At 41.9% G+C, this 16,815-nt stretch overlaps 1 pseudogene; it reads left to right on the plus strand.

Annotated features, from left to right (window-relative positions):
• The first annotated feature begins 14,899 nt into the window (after positions 1–14,899).
• On the plus strand, positions 14,900–15,667 carry LOC120361643 (eukaryotic initiation factor 4A-III-like; annotated as a pseudogene).
• Positions 15,668–16,815: the final 1,148 nt, after the last annotated feature.

Here is a 16,815-nt window from a genome sequence, read left to right on the forward strand (position 1 = left end):
CCAAAAGACATGTTTCAGCCTTCATTAAAAAAATAAATGGGTAGCAATTTAGTGTTATGAATTTTGGAATTACTTTATCTGTAGCTTATAAAATAAAACTTAAACCCTTTTTAATTGTTTCTCTTACTTCCCTGCATTCTCCTTTGCTCTTTATGTATTATTTAATCTATTCCTAATATGGCCATTCATCCTCTATTTAGCAGACCTGTTCCAAATATTCTATCTGTTGCTATTGCGGTAGATCCCATCTCAGAACATGTGTTCCAATTTTAAGGTCCAAAAATACCTACAAGCACCTATAAGAACAAAACACAAAATGCTTTGGAAAGAGACGTCCCTCATCGTGCCCAAACTCCCAGTATCCTATTTCACAGAACTGTCAGTTGCAATGGAAACTCCATAATTCATTTTCCTCCTTTGCCTATATTTACCCTCACCTCAATCCACAACGGATTTCAGGCAACTTACAAAAGTATATACATCACAAGGAATAAAGAAGTTGAAGGAATCAGGGCAAAGGCAAATGAGAATAGAAAGTTAGTAAAAACCAGAGGTAAAATCAGAATGCAGACAAACATAGCATGGGGCCCTGTCTAGGTACAAGAAGTGACCCCAGAGTGTTCCTTTAAGCCGCCTAGTGGCCAAAGATATGACAGAAAGACCATCCGTTCTGAGACTGAAAGCAAACTGTTCGAGAGCAGCCTGGTTGGATATCAAGACCTGAAAGTAATCTCTCTGGTGGTGCCTCCTAAAGAGGGACCTCAACAGCATCTGAATTCATTCTTTTCATCTTTCTAACCTTTATCAAGGCAATGCCTAAGCCCACCCAAGTAAGACGTAGATGGTTCTCATTGTTAAAAATAATCACTAGGTAGGAAAACTTGGAGACGCCATCCAGTGACTCAAAGAGCTGCAAACATTTTTCCTTCTTACTCTTGTGTCTTACAGTTTTATTACATGCTTTTTGGTCCCCTTTCTGTAGTATGCTTGCTAACTCTCCCATCATATAGAAAAGGTCTAGCCATCCTAAAAGCCCACTCTTTGAGAGTTGTGTATAACCCTGAAGCACCAGCCCTGATACTCAAGAAGCCTTCATATGAATCAGGACCCGTAGTGCTGTAAAGACACATTTTCCTCTAAAATACACCCTGCCAATGTCCATGGAAAATTGTGCAAAGTCTAGACTGTTTTACTCATGGCTTCCTATAGTACGTAAATCCTACCTAGAGTAATTTGCCCTCAGTGAAACCTTTTTTGGGGGGAGGGGACATATCATGAAAAAAAGCAGGCAAGTGAGAGTAATAATGAATATTACATGCTCTTATAACGAATGTCTTCAAAGGAGGGGAGCCTTGCCAGCATTACTGAGTAATGATCTTTGAACACAGCATTAAAGTCATAGCATGAAAGAAGGGAGATAAAATATTTAATGACATCTAATATTCCCAGCTCTTGCAAAAAGCCAAGAACTGGTCACAGTTTATCAGTAGCTGCACATTTTAATATCATTAGACAATAATTTTTTCCAATCAGAGTAATAAAGTTACCAAAACCACAGGGTAGAAGAAAGGAAGGGAAATAAAGCAGGTTATAAACTGCTTGGAAACTCTGTCTTTTCCAATTGACTTTCAATATGAATGTGGAAACTGGGCTCAACAATCAATTGGCTCGCTTGGTTCACAGATCGGCCAGAGCCTCAATAAATATTGAGGGTGTTTCTACAAAACAATCTTTGACTAAGCATGTTCAGGACAAGTCCTTTAAAAGCCCCCTCACATCCTGGGACACAAGTGTGTCAGAAGTCCTTTTTGGCTCTAGTGTGTCATTGCTCTCAAATCTTCCAATCCTTTCAATAAGAATCAGTTCGCAGAGAGTCACGTATCTGGAATTTTGCATCCGGCAAATAGGTGCTTAAAGAGGATGGGGTGGAGGTAGATAAGTAGGTGGATAGGTTGATAAAGCAAGGAGATTTATTCTATCACCAGAAGAAAACCAGGCAGAAGCAGTGGGCAAACAGAAACCAGCCTAGGGAAAGACAATTTACTGAGATACCAATTTGCCTGCGTTCTCAAGGAATATTCCTCTCCACCTCTGCTGCACCATCCCCTTCCAAATAGCAAAGTCCTTACTGTTCTTGACGCAGAAATTTGAGAAAATAGAAGCTACTTAAAGTCTACTTAGAGCTACTTTTTTGTAAAAGCCCGAGGTTTTTTTTGCTTTGTTTTGTTTTTAAATACAGGGTATATCAATTTTCTAGGACTGCTATAACAAAGTGCCACAGACCGAGTGGCTTAAACAACAGAGATTTACTTTCTCACAGTTTTAGAGGCTGGAAGTCTGCGGTCAACGTGTCGACAAGGTTGGTTTCCTCCGAAGGCTCTCGCGTTGGCTTGCCAGGTGGCTGCATTCTCGCTGTGTGTTCCGAGTTCAACTCTCTGTGTTCTGATGGCGCGTTCTTACAAAGACATCTGAATCCAATGAATTGAACATTGTTACAAAGACACCTGAATCCAATTCATTGAATTGGATTCAGGTGTCTTTGTAACTTGCCGATTAGGGCCCAACTGAATGACCTCATGTTGACTTAATTACCTCTTTAAAGGCTCTATCTGCAAAAACAGTCACATTCTAAGGTGCTGTAGGAGTTCAAAATATGAATTTGGAGGAGCTCAAAATTCAGCCCACAACACAGAGAGAAATTTATTTTGGGGAATGAAGAGAGAGGCATATAAATCCTGTGGGAAACTCACATTCACATCTGTTTCAGGGAATGCCTAGGGAGGTGACAAGACCTTGAAGGTGTTGCTCTGGGAGACGCCAAGAAAGGACAGACCCATGATGATGCCTTCGCCTCCTTCAGGATTCCTGGGCCCCAAAACGTGGCACACAAGGAGCAGAGCCTCCTGATCTGAAGGCTGGGACACTAATAATTCTGTGGTCACAGGAACAGGCCGGCGGCCAATGACCAGATGGTCACCCTTGATGCCCAGGGTCTAATGCCTAGATCCTTTGCACCATTCAGGGGTAGGACCCCATAGAGAGATTCAGCAATGACCAATATTGAATTTCTAGACAGCCCTGTGGATAGGGGCTTGGCAAGAGATTCACATTAGTTTAAAGAAAGCATAGAATGTGATACTTCTTGTTGCTTACAGACTGGATTTATAGCAAGCATTATGTCAAGATGTATGTAAAGTTTGGGAAAGAATAAAACAAAACAGAAACCAAGTCCATATTTATACAATAAACCAAACATCTAAAACTGCACAGAAGCAGGGCAGCATTTAAATTAAGAGGTCTTGGAGTACAAAACAATTTATTTGGACATGAGAGGCAAAAGCGAGCCAGGCCTCTTGACCTATTCCAACAATATGCTAATCTTCTCCATGAATGATAATAGTAGTTCTATGTGCTAGGAGCCAACCCCATCCAATCACTTCAGCATTCTCATTTACTTATTTTGGGGGGGTGGGGGTGGAACAGAGTCTTGCTCTGTCACTCAGGCTGGAGTGCAATGACACCATACTGGCTCACTGCAACCTCCACCTCCCAGGTTCAAACGATTCTTCTGCCTCAGGCTCCCTGGTAGCCAGGATTACAGGCACCTACCACCATGCCTGGCTAAATTTGTATTTTTAGTAGAAATGTAGTTTCATCATGTTGGCCAGGCTGGTCTCAAACTCCTGTGCTCAGGTGATCCGCCTGCCTCAGCCTCCCAAAGTGCTGGGATTACAGGCATGAGTCAGTGCGCACCCAGCCTCTCATTTAATTTGAAATTGTTCTCACAACTCCCTTGTGTATCTCAATATTTTAGCATTATTTGTGATCTTAGGTAACTCCTATTGACACAGTCCTCCTTAAATGATAAACTTCATGAGAGCAGGATCTCTATTTTCTGCTTCTTTTGGGCTGCTTCACAGCAGCGAGAGAAATTACGCTCAGTTAATTCCAAGTAACAGTCATGACTGAGAATTCTTTCTTTTCTTCCCTCCATGAGCATTAAACAGAACCCATGTGTCCTTTTGTATTCCCAAGAAATAATGGGGAGTGAAATCTCCCTGTTTTTCCATTGAGACAGACTAAGGGCATTTTCAGAAAATTTTTCTGGCAAGTAGCTAAGTTCTAGAAAGACCACTGGAAGAAAAAAAAAGAGATCTTGCATTGAGAAAGATAAGAGAAACCAGAAGAGAGGCCAATTCCAGAGAAAAGGCACAAGTATATAATCAGTTCAGTTTAGGGTAATATGAGCACTTGAAAGTCCTCTCCACCCCTTCTCCCACCCCATCCCCAGCCAAGTAATGTCTTTTTCTAAGCCCTGAGTTCTGAACCACTAAGCAAATAAAACAGTAAAGCAAGTATGAAATTAAAACATTCCTATTGTTTAAAATAAGCATGATGTTATAGAACCCAGTGTATACCTGCAGGCCAGTGGATTTGCTCAGGCTAAGCCCCCGAATTAGACTGCTGCTGGTCCCCCCTACCCTGGGAGGACTGGGTGCCCTTTGCCTCCCATGGTAGGTGCAAGGACTTTCCCATTAAGCCTCCTGAAGGCCAAGAGGAACCAAGAGCACATGCTGTCCAAGAGCAGCTCACTCATCAGGGAGTTTTCTCCTCTCCAAAGTGGAGAGGGAGTACAAAGAGGCTGAAAGTGTTGTACTAAGGCACATGACTCCCCATGGAAGAAAACATCAGGAGTGAAGAACATGTGTCCTCTCCCAATGAACATGTTGAAAGTAAGGTCCCAAAGGCAAGTCAGTGGAGCCATCCCACAAGTGGACATAGAGGGAGCTGAGGCCGTGTTCAGGAGCGAGGTCTGGGCTGGGACATGCCCGGATATTGGCAGTGGACGCATAGTGTGGAAACCGAGAACTGAGATGCCATTCCTCAGAGCAGGGATGTAGATATGAGGAAGTGGGGAGTGGGAATAGAGCTCTGAGGAAGATGAGCATTCAGGGGTCGAGAAGACAGAGAAGAAAGGAAGAACGAAGCATCCAAGAGCTAGTAGAACAAGGGCAGAATGGTGTTGTGAGAGCCAAGAAACGGAGGGAAGGAAAGAGTGAGCAATAATGGCCAAGGACAGGGATCGGGATGGCTCGGGGAGTTCAGCGGCCTGGAGAGCACTTCTACCCACTTCAGAAGAGTAGTTTTGAGATAAAACCTAATTGTTGCAGGTTGAGAAATGAATAGAAGTTGAGGAAAACCTATTCCCCGCCCTCAAGGAGAGGAGAGCTTGGTGGCAGCTACCAGCAATTAAACAGGCAATTGCAGAAGGCATGGTCTTTGACTTGGATCCATGAATGTGTCCCCAAAAGGTTCAAAACGATCACGGACCAAACACATGTGCCTCATTTGTATGTGCATTAATCTGGGGAGAGATGTATTAGCTTTTATAAAATCCAATTGCCTAACATGAGGAAACAAGAAAACAGACTACTAAATAGAGGCAGGTCAGGATCCTAAGCCCCCAGAAAAGGCAAGTTTATAAAGTCCTAGGTCATGGCAGCCAAGCAGGGTAGGAAAAGAACTGAATCCTGGAAGTCAATTACATTAGTCCGTTTTCACACTGTTGTAAAGAACTTTCCTGAGACTGGATAATTTATGAAGGAAAGAGGTCTAATTGACTTACAGTTTTGCATGGCTGGGGAAGCCTCAGGAAACCTAACAATCATGGTGGAAGGGGAAGCAGGCACCTTCTTCACAAGGCAGCGGGAGAGAGAAGTGCAAAGGAGGAACTTCCAAACACCTATAAAACCATCAGATCTCTCGAGAGCTCACTCACTATCAGGAGAACAGCATGGGGGAAACTGACACCATGATCCAATTACCTGCCTCCCTGGACATGTAGGTCCCCCCTGTGACACGTGCAAGTTACAATTCAAGATGAGATTTGGGTGGGGACACAGAGTGAATCCATACTTTAAACTCTTCCAGAGGTGTTTCACTAATAGATAACTGGGAGGCACTTGAGGGGTCAGGTGAGGAGGTCTTGGCAAAAGAATAGGAGAAACTAAAGCAATGAGAGAGACAGCCAGAGCTGCTATCAGTGAATTTCACAAATATCTGGTAAGTGCCTGCTATGTCCTAGGCAGGGTACAAAGTCTTGGATACATCTTTCCTGGAGCTTACATTCTATGAGCATTTGTGTTTAAAATGTGAGATGTTGAAGCTTGAGATTTCACAGGTGAAAGCAGCTCTTTCATTGCATCAAGTTAGATTAGCTCAATTATTTCATTCTTAAATCACCATTCCCATTTGGACGGTGGCGGGTGGGGGAGGGGGGTGTGGTGCAGAGAAAAAGAAAAACTGTGCATGTTGATGAACCCACCAAGCTGCCAGTTCAATCTCCCATGCGCTCCTTTGAGTCATAAGGGAACAAGGAAAAACCAGGATGACAATAAAAAGAGGGAGAAAATTAATATGTGAAAACTTTGCATTTCAACTTTGAGCTGACATTGCAGCGAGGTTCCTTCCAGCTGCTTTGTCTGGCCATGTCAAGAAGTGACCATGATTTATTGTGCCACCTCCGTAATTTCAATGCTCTTGATCTCCCACCGGAAGCAGTGACAAGTAAGGTTAACTGCTGTGTAAAGAGACAGTATGAGTAATGCTTCATGCACAGAGCTGGCACTGATCTGCAGTGTGGGGGGTGGAATGGGGGTAGGAAGCAGGGATGTCAGCCATTGGTTAAATCCCTTTCGAATGGCAACCCCCCAAATGCCCTAACACCTTCTGGAACAGTCAGGACTTGTGTGGAAAAATACCCTGAATTGTGTTAGGATCTTTTGCCTTGTCCTTGTTCCCTTACAAACATGCAAACAGCCAAACTGACTGATAATTGCATTCTGTATTGTTAGTAACGGCTAACACTGAGTGTCCATGCCATGCCAAGCCCTGGTCTACTTGGTTTATAGTCATTGCGCCAGTTAATCCTCCTCTCATCGGCTCCGGGGTTGATCCCCATTCACAGATGAGAAAAGTGAGGCTCAGAAGGCTAAACAACTCACACAGGAATACGAAGCCAGGATTTGAGACCAGGTCATTTGACTGCAGGAGACTGCTATATTAGTCCATTCTTATTTAATTAATCTCATCTGCTTATATTTACATGTTTTTTTTAATTTAGCCAACATACATACATTTCTTTTTCTTTTTTTTTTTTTTTTTTTTTTTTTTTTTTTTTTTGATATGTTGTTTCACTCTTGTTGCCCAGGCTGGAGTGCAATGGCATGATCTTGGCTCATTGCAACCTCCGCCTCCTGGGTTCAAGAGATTCTCCTGCCTCAGCCTCCCAAGTAGCTGGGATTACAGGCACCCGCCACCATGCCCGGCTAATTTTTTTTGTATTTTTAGTAGAGATGGGGTTTCACCATGTTGGCCAGGCTAGTCTCCAACTCCTGGCCTCAAGTGATCCACCTACCTCGGCCTCCCAAAATGCTAAGACAACAGGTGTGAGCCACTGCTCCCAGCCTGCTTACATGCATTTCTACAAGATTACTTGCTCTGCCACTAGTGAGTAGACTGGGGTACGTGTCACTATAGAAAATCATTCATGGCCAGGTGTGGTGGCCCATGCCTGTAACCCCAGCACTTTGGGAGGCTGAGGTGGGTGGATCATGAGGTCAGGAGATCAAGATCGAGAAAATCATTCATTTAGTCTTCCAAAGCCACAGTTTGTCTTGGTAAACAGAATCTAGATCAAAAATTGTTGTATATGCAAATATTCTATGAAAGCTAATTACTTTTTCATATGCTTGTCTCATTTGTCCTAAATAAAGGCAAAAGAAAGGAGGAACTAACATCAGTTGAACGACTACTTCATTCTAAACATTGTTGCAGCTGCAGAAAGCCAACATTTTCCAGGTATAACTGTGTGAGAGGTACAAGTGGGCTCAAGGGCCTCAGTGATTCCTCCCCAGGACTGACATGGACTGTGGATCTCTTAGTAACTTTCAGTGTCTCATACTCTATTTTACTTACAGGTGAGCAGAAATTAAAGGGAAAGGAGAAAGAAACGAAGGAATTGAGAAGCAGGATGAGAGTTGGCTTCAGAGATTAGCTATTCCTGAAACACTGAAGAAATGGCTTCTCTGCTTTCCAAATGTCTTTAAGATCTGTCCTAAGTCTTATCAGGGTAATGTTTGTTTGTCTGAGTCAGGGTTTTGCTCTGTCACCCAGGCTGGAGCGTAGCAACACGATCACAGCCCACGGCAGCCTCAACCTTCTGGGCTCAATGGATCCCCCGCCTCAGCCTCCTGAGTAGCTGGGACTATAGGTGCACGCCCCTATTCCTGGCTCTTATCAGAGACTTTCTATTACAGTCGTCTGGACAACCACCTTGAGATGCTACACTCAAAGTTTCTTGCCTGACAAAAAGCCAAGCTCCCCCCATCTCCCGGCACATGCACAGGACCTGTGTGAGGTCTTCTTTCCAAAGCTCCCGAGAAGGTCAAGGCTGTGCAGCTAGTGGGATCTTGTCCTGCACAGTAACTCAGCGGACAGCGACGGGGTTCCTAGAGAAGGAGCCAGGGGCCTGCCCGCCCCTCTTCACACAGACGTCATCTCAATCTTATCTTCTCAACTCTGACTGCACTGAAGAGTTCTTGAAAGTCAGTTCAAATCTCACTTCAAACTCTTTTTGCTTAGAGAAATAAAAATGCTGTTGTTTTTGTCTAATGGAAGTACTGTGCTGTGACTGAATCTGTAACAACAACGTGTCAAAATGCCAAAAAAGTGTGTCAAAAATAACATTTAAAAAAACTCAGGGGAGACATGTTATAGTCCTAAATGAGCATTTTTATTTCTCTGTGTTGAAATGTGTTTGTTTCCTCTCAAGGGTCTTAATAAGCCTCAAAGAAACACACAACACTTAATGAACACAATTTCAGGGCCAATTCAGTTGTTGATATCCCATTACTGTCAAAACATCTCTCACTTGTATTTGTGAGTTCTCCTCTTCCAAGCCTTTCTATTCAATTTCTTCTTCACCGGATGTTTATTTTCCCTAAATCCTGAACCTCAGAAGTGTATGCATATTGCCACGAAGCTAATCAGCTAAAAAGAATTAATTTCAATTTCTTTTCTTTGTCATTGTTGAGGAAACATCATAAACTATTTCCTGACCCATTAGAGATAAAAGTCAAATTCACGGCAATCCCAGGTTGCCAAGGGTTTGCGTATTTAATTTAATGGGTTTTCAAATAATATTCAAGAGAGTCTATAGGCAGTATGCTAGCCTCCCATGATTTCACTGAGAGAAGATAAGAATATCTAAATTTCAGAGATTGTTAAGCTAAATTCAAAGTATCATAGTGTTGGCCGGGAGCAGTGGCGGTGGCTCACGCCTGTAGTTTCAGCACTTTGGGAGGCTGAGGCTGGTAGATTACTTGAAGTCAGGAGTTTGAGACCAGCCTGGCTAACAAGGCAAAAACCTGGTCTCTATTAAAAATACAAAAAATTAGGCCAGGTGCAGTGGCTCACACCTGTTATCCCAGCACTTTGGGAGGCCGAGGCGAGTGGATCACCCGAGATCAGGAGTCTGAGACCAGCCTGGCCAACATGGCGAAACTTCATCTCTGCTAAAAATACAAAAAGTAGCTGGGCATGATGGCAGGTGCCTGTGATCTCAGCTACTCAGGAGGCTGAGGTGAGAGAATTGCCTGAACCTGGGAGGCAGAGGTTGTAGTGAGCCAAGATCATACCATTGCACTCTAGCCTGGGAGACAAGAGTGAAACTCCATCTCAAAAAAAAAAAAAAAAAAAAAAAAAATAGCCAGGCATGGTGGAGCATGCCTGTAATTCCAGTTACTCAGGAGGCTGAGGCAGGAGCATTACTTGAACCCAGGAGGCGAAGGTTGCAGTGAGCCGGGATCACGCCACTGCACTCCGGCCTGGGTGACAGAGTGAGACTCTGTCTCGAATTTTAAAAAGCATCATAGTATTACAGTGTCTCTTTGCATAACTTGTAGAGGAATTATTTACTTCTATCAAGATCCATGGTGAAGGTTTGATCTAATGCCAGGAAGCTCCTTGAATTTCCTGGTTCTATCACCTCGTCCACTCTTTGTTATCTACTTTGCTTTCTCACTGCAGAGGCAAACACACGACCCAGGCAGAAAAATCAAAATCAGGATGTCTCCACTTCCTGAGCAAAGCAATTGAAAAGCAGGTGGACCTGTGGCACAGCAGAGCCACAGTTTTTTGGGTTTTTTTAAGAATTATTTTAGACCAGGTGCAGTGGCTCATGCCTATAATCCCAGCACTTCAAGAGGCCAGGCAGATCACTTGAGCTCAGGAGTTCAAGACCAGCCTGGCTCTAATCTGTCTCAAAAAGTCTCTTAGTTCAAGAAGAGCGAAGAATGAGGTAAGCCTAACCCTGGCACAGCTGGTGGCCATTTTGCTGGGATGTGAAGAATGACTTTCTAACCATGAAGTTAACAAAGGTGTCCAAGAGCCAAAAAATAAAGAACAGTCTTGATAACAGTGTTTGAACTCATAGATTCAGCTCTACCCAAAGTCAGATCCACCCTCTTGGATTTCCAAGTTACATGAGCCAATTCATTTCCTTTTATGTCCATGTTAGTTGGATTTTGCCTCTCAGCATTCCTGAATAGCATACCTGATTATTCCCATAGGTACCCAGAAAGAGTGTTTCATAAGCTAGAAGACACAGTGGTTTCATGTGGGTGGGTTTTGTACTTTCCTGTTGCTATAACTGAATCCTGCAAAGATGCAAGGTGCTTTTACCCAGATGGCTTTCCCACAGAAATGGACTAAGATTGAAGATCTGCCCACCTCTTAGCCCTTTTGGGGTTTTTTAATTTCTTTTTTCATTTTTTATGTTTCTCATCTCTTTAATAATAACTTTTTACTGCAGGAGACCACTGATTGACTTCCCCATGCTACATTTACTAGGCGTTCTGATACAACTATGAGGGGGGATCACAAACAAGTATAATCTTTCTTTACTATGTGGCAGTAGCAATAGGGATCAGAGTCTTTGAAATATCCATACCATTGGGCTTATTCCAAAAATACTAAGAAATCCATTAATGTTAATAGATCAGAAGTGAAAATCAATACAGTTGTCTCCATAGATGTTGAAAAGGCATTTGAGGCCAGGTATGGTGGCTCACACCTGTAATCCCAGCACTTTGGGAGGCTGAGATGGGTGGATCACCTGAGGTCAGGAGTTCGAGACCAGACTGGCCAACATGGTAAAACCCCATCTCTACTAAAAATAAATTAGCTGGGCATGGTGGTACATGCCTGTAATCCCAGCTATATGGGAGGTTGAAGCAGGAGAATCACTTGAACCCAGGAGGTGGAGGTTGCAGTGAGCCAAGATTGCACCACTGCAGTCCATCCTGTGTGACACCGTGAGACTCCATCTCAAGAAAAAAAGAAAAGGTATTTGAAAATTTCAATATCTACTTTGAATTTTTTTATCTTACCAAATAGGAAAAGATGGGAAAACTTCCTTAGCATGATAAAATACATCTATCTCAGCCTCCCATCATGTTTGCTGAGAAAAAAACTATACATATTCTCAATAAAATGAGAAACTAAACAAAGATGCCCATTTTATTAACTCTTATATAACACTATAATGAGGATATCAGCCAATATTACAAAACAAGAAGAAATGAGGCACAAAAATGAGAAAAGAGGCTGGGCACAGTGGCTCATACCTGTAACCCCAGCACTTTGGGAAGCCAAGGTGGGCAGATTGCTTGAGCTCAGGAGTTGGAGACCACCATGGGCAACATGGCAAAACCCCACCTCTAAAATAAATACAAAAAAATGAGCTGAGCAAGATAGTGCACCCCTGTAGTTCCAGCTACTCAAAAGACTGAGGTGAGAGGATCACTTGAGCCTGAGAGGCTGAGGCTGCAGTGAGCAGAGATCATGCCACTGCACTCCAGTCTGGGTGACACAATGAGACCATGTCTCCAAAAGAGAGAGAGAGAGAGAGAGAGAGAGAAGAGTTAAAACTGGCATCATTTAGAATGATTTAATAGCTCTCAAGAAATTTCAGCAGTCAACTGTTCTAATAATGCACAGCTATTCCTAAAACTAAGGACAAGAATAGTGTGATAGGAAACAAAATTGTTACATAAAATTAATAATAGCCACCATATATTCACTGTTCAGATGACTACCAGTCATATTGTAAAATGGAAGAAAAGACTTCATTTGAAATAGCAAAATAAATAAATAAATAAATAAAAAAGATGGGGGGATAATATACCTAGGAGTGAACTTAGCCAGAAGTATGAAAAATCTACATGAAGTACATTTTTAAATGCTACTAAGGGGCAAATAGACAGTAAATTAGTGGAAAGGCAACCATCTTCTGAAACAAGGAAAACCAAATTATAAAGATGTCATCTCTCCCCAGATTAGTCACAGAATTTAACGTAACTTTAGTGAACCAGACATGGTGGCTCACACCTGTAATCCCAGCCCTTTGTGAGGCTGAAGCAGGCGAATCACTTGAGGTAAGGAGTTCGAGACCAGCCTGGCCAACATGGTGAAACCCTGTCTCTACTAAAAATGCAAAACAAAACAAAACAAAACAAAACAAAACAAAATAGCAGGACATGGTGGCAGGCGCCTGCAGTCTCAGCTACTTGGAAGCTGAGTCAGGAGAATCGTTTGAGCCTGAGAGGCAAAGGCTGCAGCGTGCTGAGGTTGCACCACTGCTCTCCAGCCTGGGCGACAGAATGAAACTTTGTCTCAAAAAAAAAAAAAAAAAACTCTAGAGAAAACACATATAATTAAGAAAAAACACAGCCAAAGCCGTTCTAATGTTCCTATGAAAAAAATAAGTGGTCAAGGCTGTCCAAAAAAATGTGAAGAATTTCTCAGAAAGAAAAAGAGTAATAATGAAAAAGAGCAGTGCTGGGTATTGACATCCATCATAAAGCTAGAATAATTTTAAAGTTCACTACCATTCATGAAAAAAAAAAGACCAAAAACACCATCACAGAAAAATTGAGAAATAGATCCAAATACATATGGAAATTTAATATGTGGGGTTTTGGGGGTTTGTTTTGTTTTTTTGAGACGGAGTTTGACTATGTCGCCCAGGCTAGAGTGCAGTGGCGCAATCTTGGCTCACTGTAACCTCTGCCTCCCAGATTCAAACGATTCTCATGCCTCAGCCTCTCGAGTAGCTGGGATTACAGACATGTGCCACCAAGCCCAGCTAATTTTTGTGTTTTTAGTAGAGATGGGGTTTCACCACATTTGTCAGGCTGGTCTTGAATTCCTGACTTCAAGTGATCCGCCTGCCTCAGCCTCCCAAAGTTTCAGGATTACAGGCATCCATCGTGCCCCGCCTAATTTACTATATATTAATGCTGGCATTTTAAAATAACAGGGAAAGGTAGTTTATACAACAAATGATACTGGTTAGCTATGTGAAAAAATATTCAGCTGTATCCCTATTTTACACTTTACACAAAAACAAATTTTAGATTGAGCAAAAATTTAAGTGTAAAATACAACCCATGAAAGTACCAAAGGAAAATAGAAACATATATTTAAAGTCTCCAAGTGAGAAAAGACTCTGTGTATGTGACAAAACTCAGAACCCTAAAAATAAAAATTTTGAAAGATGGAACCACACATGTAAAATATTTCTGAATGGTAAAAACACACAAATAAATAACATAAACAATTGAAACGATAATCTAGGCAAAAAAAAAAAAAAAACTTCCAGATGATATCACAACCAAAGAGCTAAAATTTCCTCACTGTGTAAAGAATGCTCTACAAATTAATAAAGAAAAAAACAACCCAAAAGAAGACAGCCTACTTAAGAAATAATTAGTGACTACTATTAATCAAAATAAAAGAAATTAAGCCGGGCGCAGTGGCTCACGCCTGTAATCCCAACACTTTGGGAGGCCGAGGCGGGTGGATCACGAGGTCAAGGGATCAAGACCATCCTGGTCAACATGTGAAACCCTGTCTCTACTAAAAATACAAAAAAATAGCTGGGCATGGTGGTACATGCCTGTAATCCCAGCTACTCAGGAGGCTGAGGCAGGAGAATTGCCTGAACCCAGGAGGCGGAGGTTGCAGTGAGCCGAGATGGCGCCATTGCACTCCAGCCTGCGTAACAAGAGCAAAACTCCATCTCAAAAAACAAAAAAAAATAAAAAAAATAAAAAAAATTAAAATTATAATGAAATAGCACTTTAAACTAAACTGGCAAACTTCAGTATATTTGGTAATATATTTTGTAGATGTGAGAATAAGAAAACAGGCTCTCTCTTCTCATATTACTGATAGAAATATAAACTGATATCTCTATGAAGATAAATTTTGTAATATATATCAAAATGTTAGACATTCATATCTTTTAACTCATCAGTTCCATTCCTAAGATCTTAGCCTGTGGAAGTGAGATTAACATAGCATGATTCAATACAACATTGTTTATTACAGGAAAAAGTCAAGAACAACTAAGTGTCCACCCATAGGAGATAAACACTCAAACAGTACACAGCCATTAAAAAGAAAAAAGCTAGTCCCAGCTACTCGGGAGGCTGAGGCAGGAGGATCACTTGCACCCAGGAACTGGGGGCTGTGGTCTGCTATGACCACGTCTTTGAATAGTTACTGCACTCCATCCAGCCTCAGGGACATTAAAAAAATAAAGCATGTCTTTATGTACTGACACAGAATGATCTGCCAGATACATGTGCTCATAATGCAAAGGATTTCCCTGAAAGGAAAAGCAAGAAACTGAAGCTGGATTCTTGATGGCTGGAAGGTAGAGTGGGAAGACTTGGTTTCACTGTATAACCTTATGAATCTTTTGAATTTGTGCTTTATGCGTGTTTATATTACTTACTGAAAATAATTAGGGAGCTTCCTGATAGCATAACACATGGAGGTTCCTAGAGAGTGGCCCACTCAGGAGGGCTTGGAAGTTCCCAGCACCTTCCCCCCACCTTCCCCCATGCATCTCTTCATCTGTATCCTTTGCAATATCCTTTATAATAAACAGATAAACTTAGGTTTCAAAGATCAGATCTACGACATGTTTAGGTACTTGCCTCCAGCCACACAAGTAGCCCTTATCAGTGCCGCACTGCCCTGAGAAATCCTAGGGTGACTAACAAGCACGTGATGGACCCAGCCCACATCTTGGTGAATTGACTCTGGAAGGCATCCAACAGTTTTTCATGGCAGTGGAAAGAGAAGAGTGGAAATTCGACATTCTGTGTGATCTCTACAAAATGCTAACCGTCACTCAGGTGGTCATCTTCCGCAACACCAAAAGGAAAGTTGACTGGCTGATGGAGAAAATGAGAGACACCACTCTCACCCCATCCTCGATGTACAGAGACACCTCAGACAGAGCCGCAGTCCATCGTGCAGGAGTTCCCATCCGGCGACAGCACAGTGCTCATCTCTACAGATGTCTGGGCCAGGGGGTCAGATGTCCCTCAGGTGTCTCTCGTCTTTTACTATGACCTGCCTGAAACCAGAATTGTACTCTCACACAGAATTGGGAGATCAGGTGGATATGGCCGGAAGGGTATGGCCATTAGCTTTGTAAAGAATGACCAACATCCACATCCTGAGAGACATTGAATAGTACTATTCCACTCAGATAGAAGCGATGTCTCTGAACATCACTGATCTGGTCTGATCTGAAAAAGCAGTCCCACTACTCTAACGATGAGATGGAAACTGTTCATCTATTCTGGGCTCCTGTTTAGAAATATTTAGGAGCAGCTTATATTTAGTGGAGTTTATGAGGACTATCTTTTCAAAGCGCCCCACCATACACCCCAGGAAAAGCTCTGGGGAGCCTGCCATGTCTTCTTATCCATATGTAAATAATGCATTGCTCTAAGTCTTTCTCACTAAAACATTTAAAACTTCTCCCATAAATATGATAGGAATTAGAATTATTCAAATTACTAAATTATTTTTAAATAAAAATAGAATATCCATACTTCAATGCAGGAAGATTGTTTCTAAGACTCAATTTTAAGAAAATAAACCAAAATACAGAAAGTCCATATATATTCACCACAATGATTTTTAGTTGTTTTTGTTTTGTATTCACCACGATAGTTTTAGTTGTTTTTGTTTTAATAATGAGGAAGCGGCAACAACATAAATACCCAATGTTAAAGGAATAATTAAAGAAATAATATTACATGCATGAAATGAAATACTATGCAGCTATTAAAAACTATGTTTATGGGTTGAGCGCGGTGGCTCACACCTGTAATCTCAGCACTTTGGGAGGCCAAGGCGGGCAGATCACGAGGTCAAGAGATCGAGACCATCCTGGCCAATGTGGTGAAACCCCGTCTCTACTAAAAATACAAAAGTTAGTCAGGTGTGTTGGTGGATGCCTGTAGTTCCAGCTACTCGGGAGGCTGAGGCAGGAGAACTGCTTGAACCCAGGAGGCAGAAGTTGCAGTGAGCCAAGATTGTGCCACCGCACTCCAGCCTGGCAGCAGAGTGAAATGCTATCTCAAAAAAAATAAATAAATAAATAAATAAACCATGTTTATGAAGAGGTTTTAACAACCTGGAGATGCGGTTATGTGATAAAATTTAGTTTAAAAAAATCAAGACAGATAATTTTATATGCTATGATCTCAAGTACGCAAAAAGCACATAGAAAGCATGTTAAAATGTTAATAATTATCTCAGTGCAGTGGGATTCCAGAGCATCTCTTTTCCTCTGTACTTTTTCATAGTGTTCAGTTTTCTCAAGATGTGGGTGTGTTTTTACTACAGTATCAAATGTTTAATAACAATTAAAATCTGGATGCTCTT

This window comes from Saimiri boliviensis, chromosome 13 (genome assembly GCF_048565385.1).
Source record: "Saimiri boliviensis isolate mSaiBol1 chromosome 13, mSaiBol1.pri, whole genome shotgun sequence".
NCBI classification, from domain to species: domain Eukaryota; kingdom Metazoa; phylum Chordata; class Mammalia; order Primates; family Cebidae; genus Saimiri; species Saimiri boliviensis.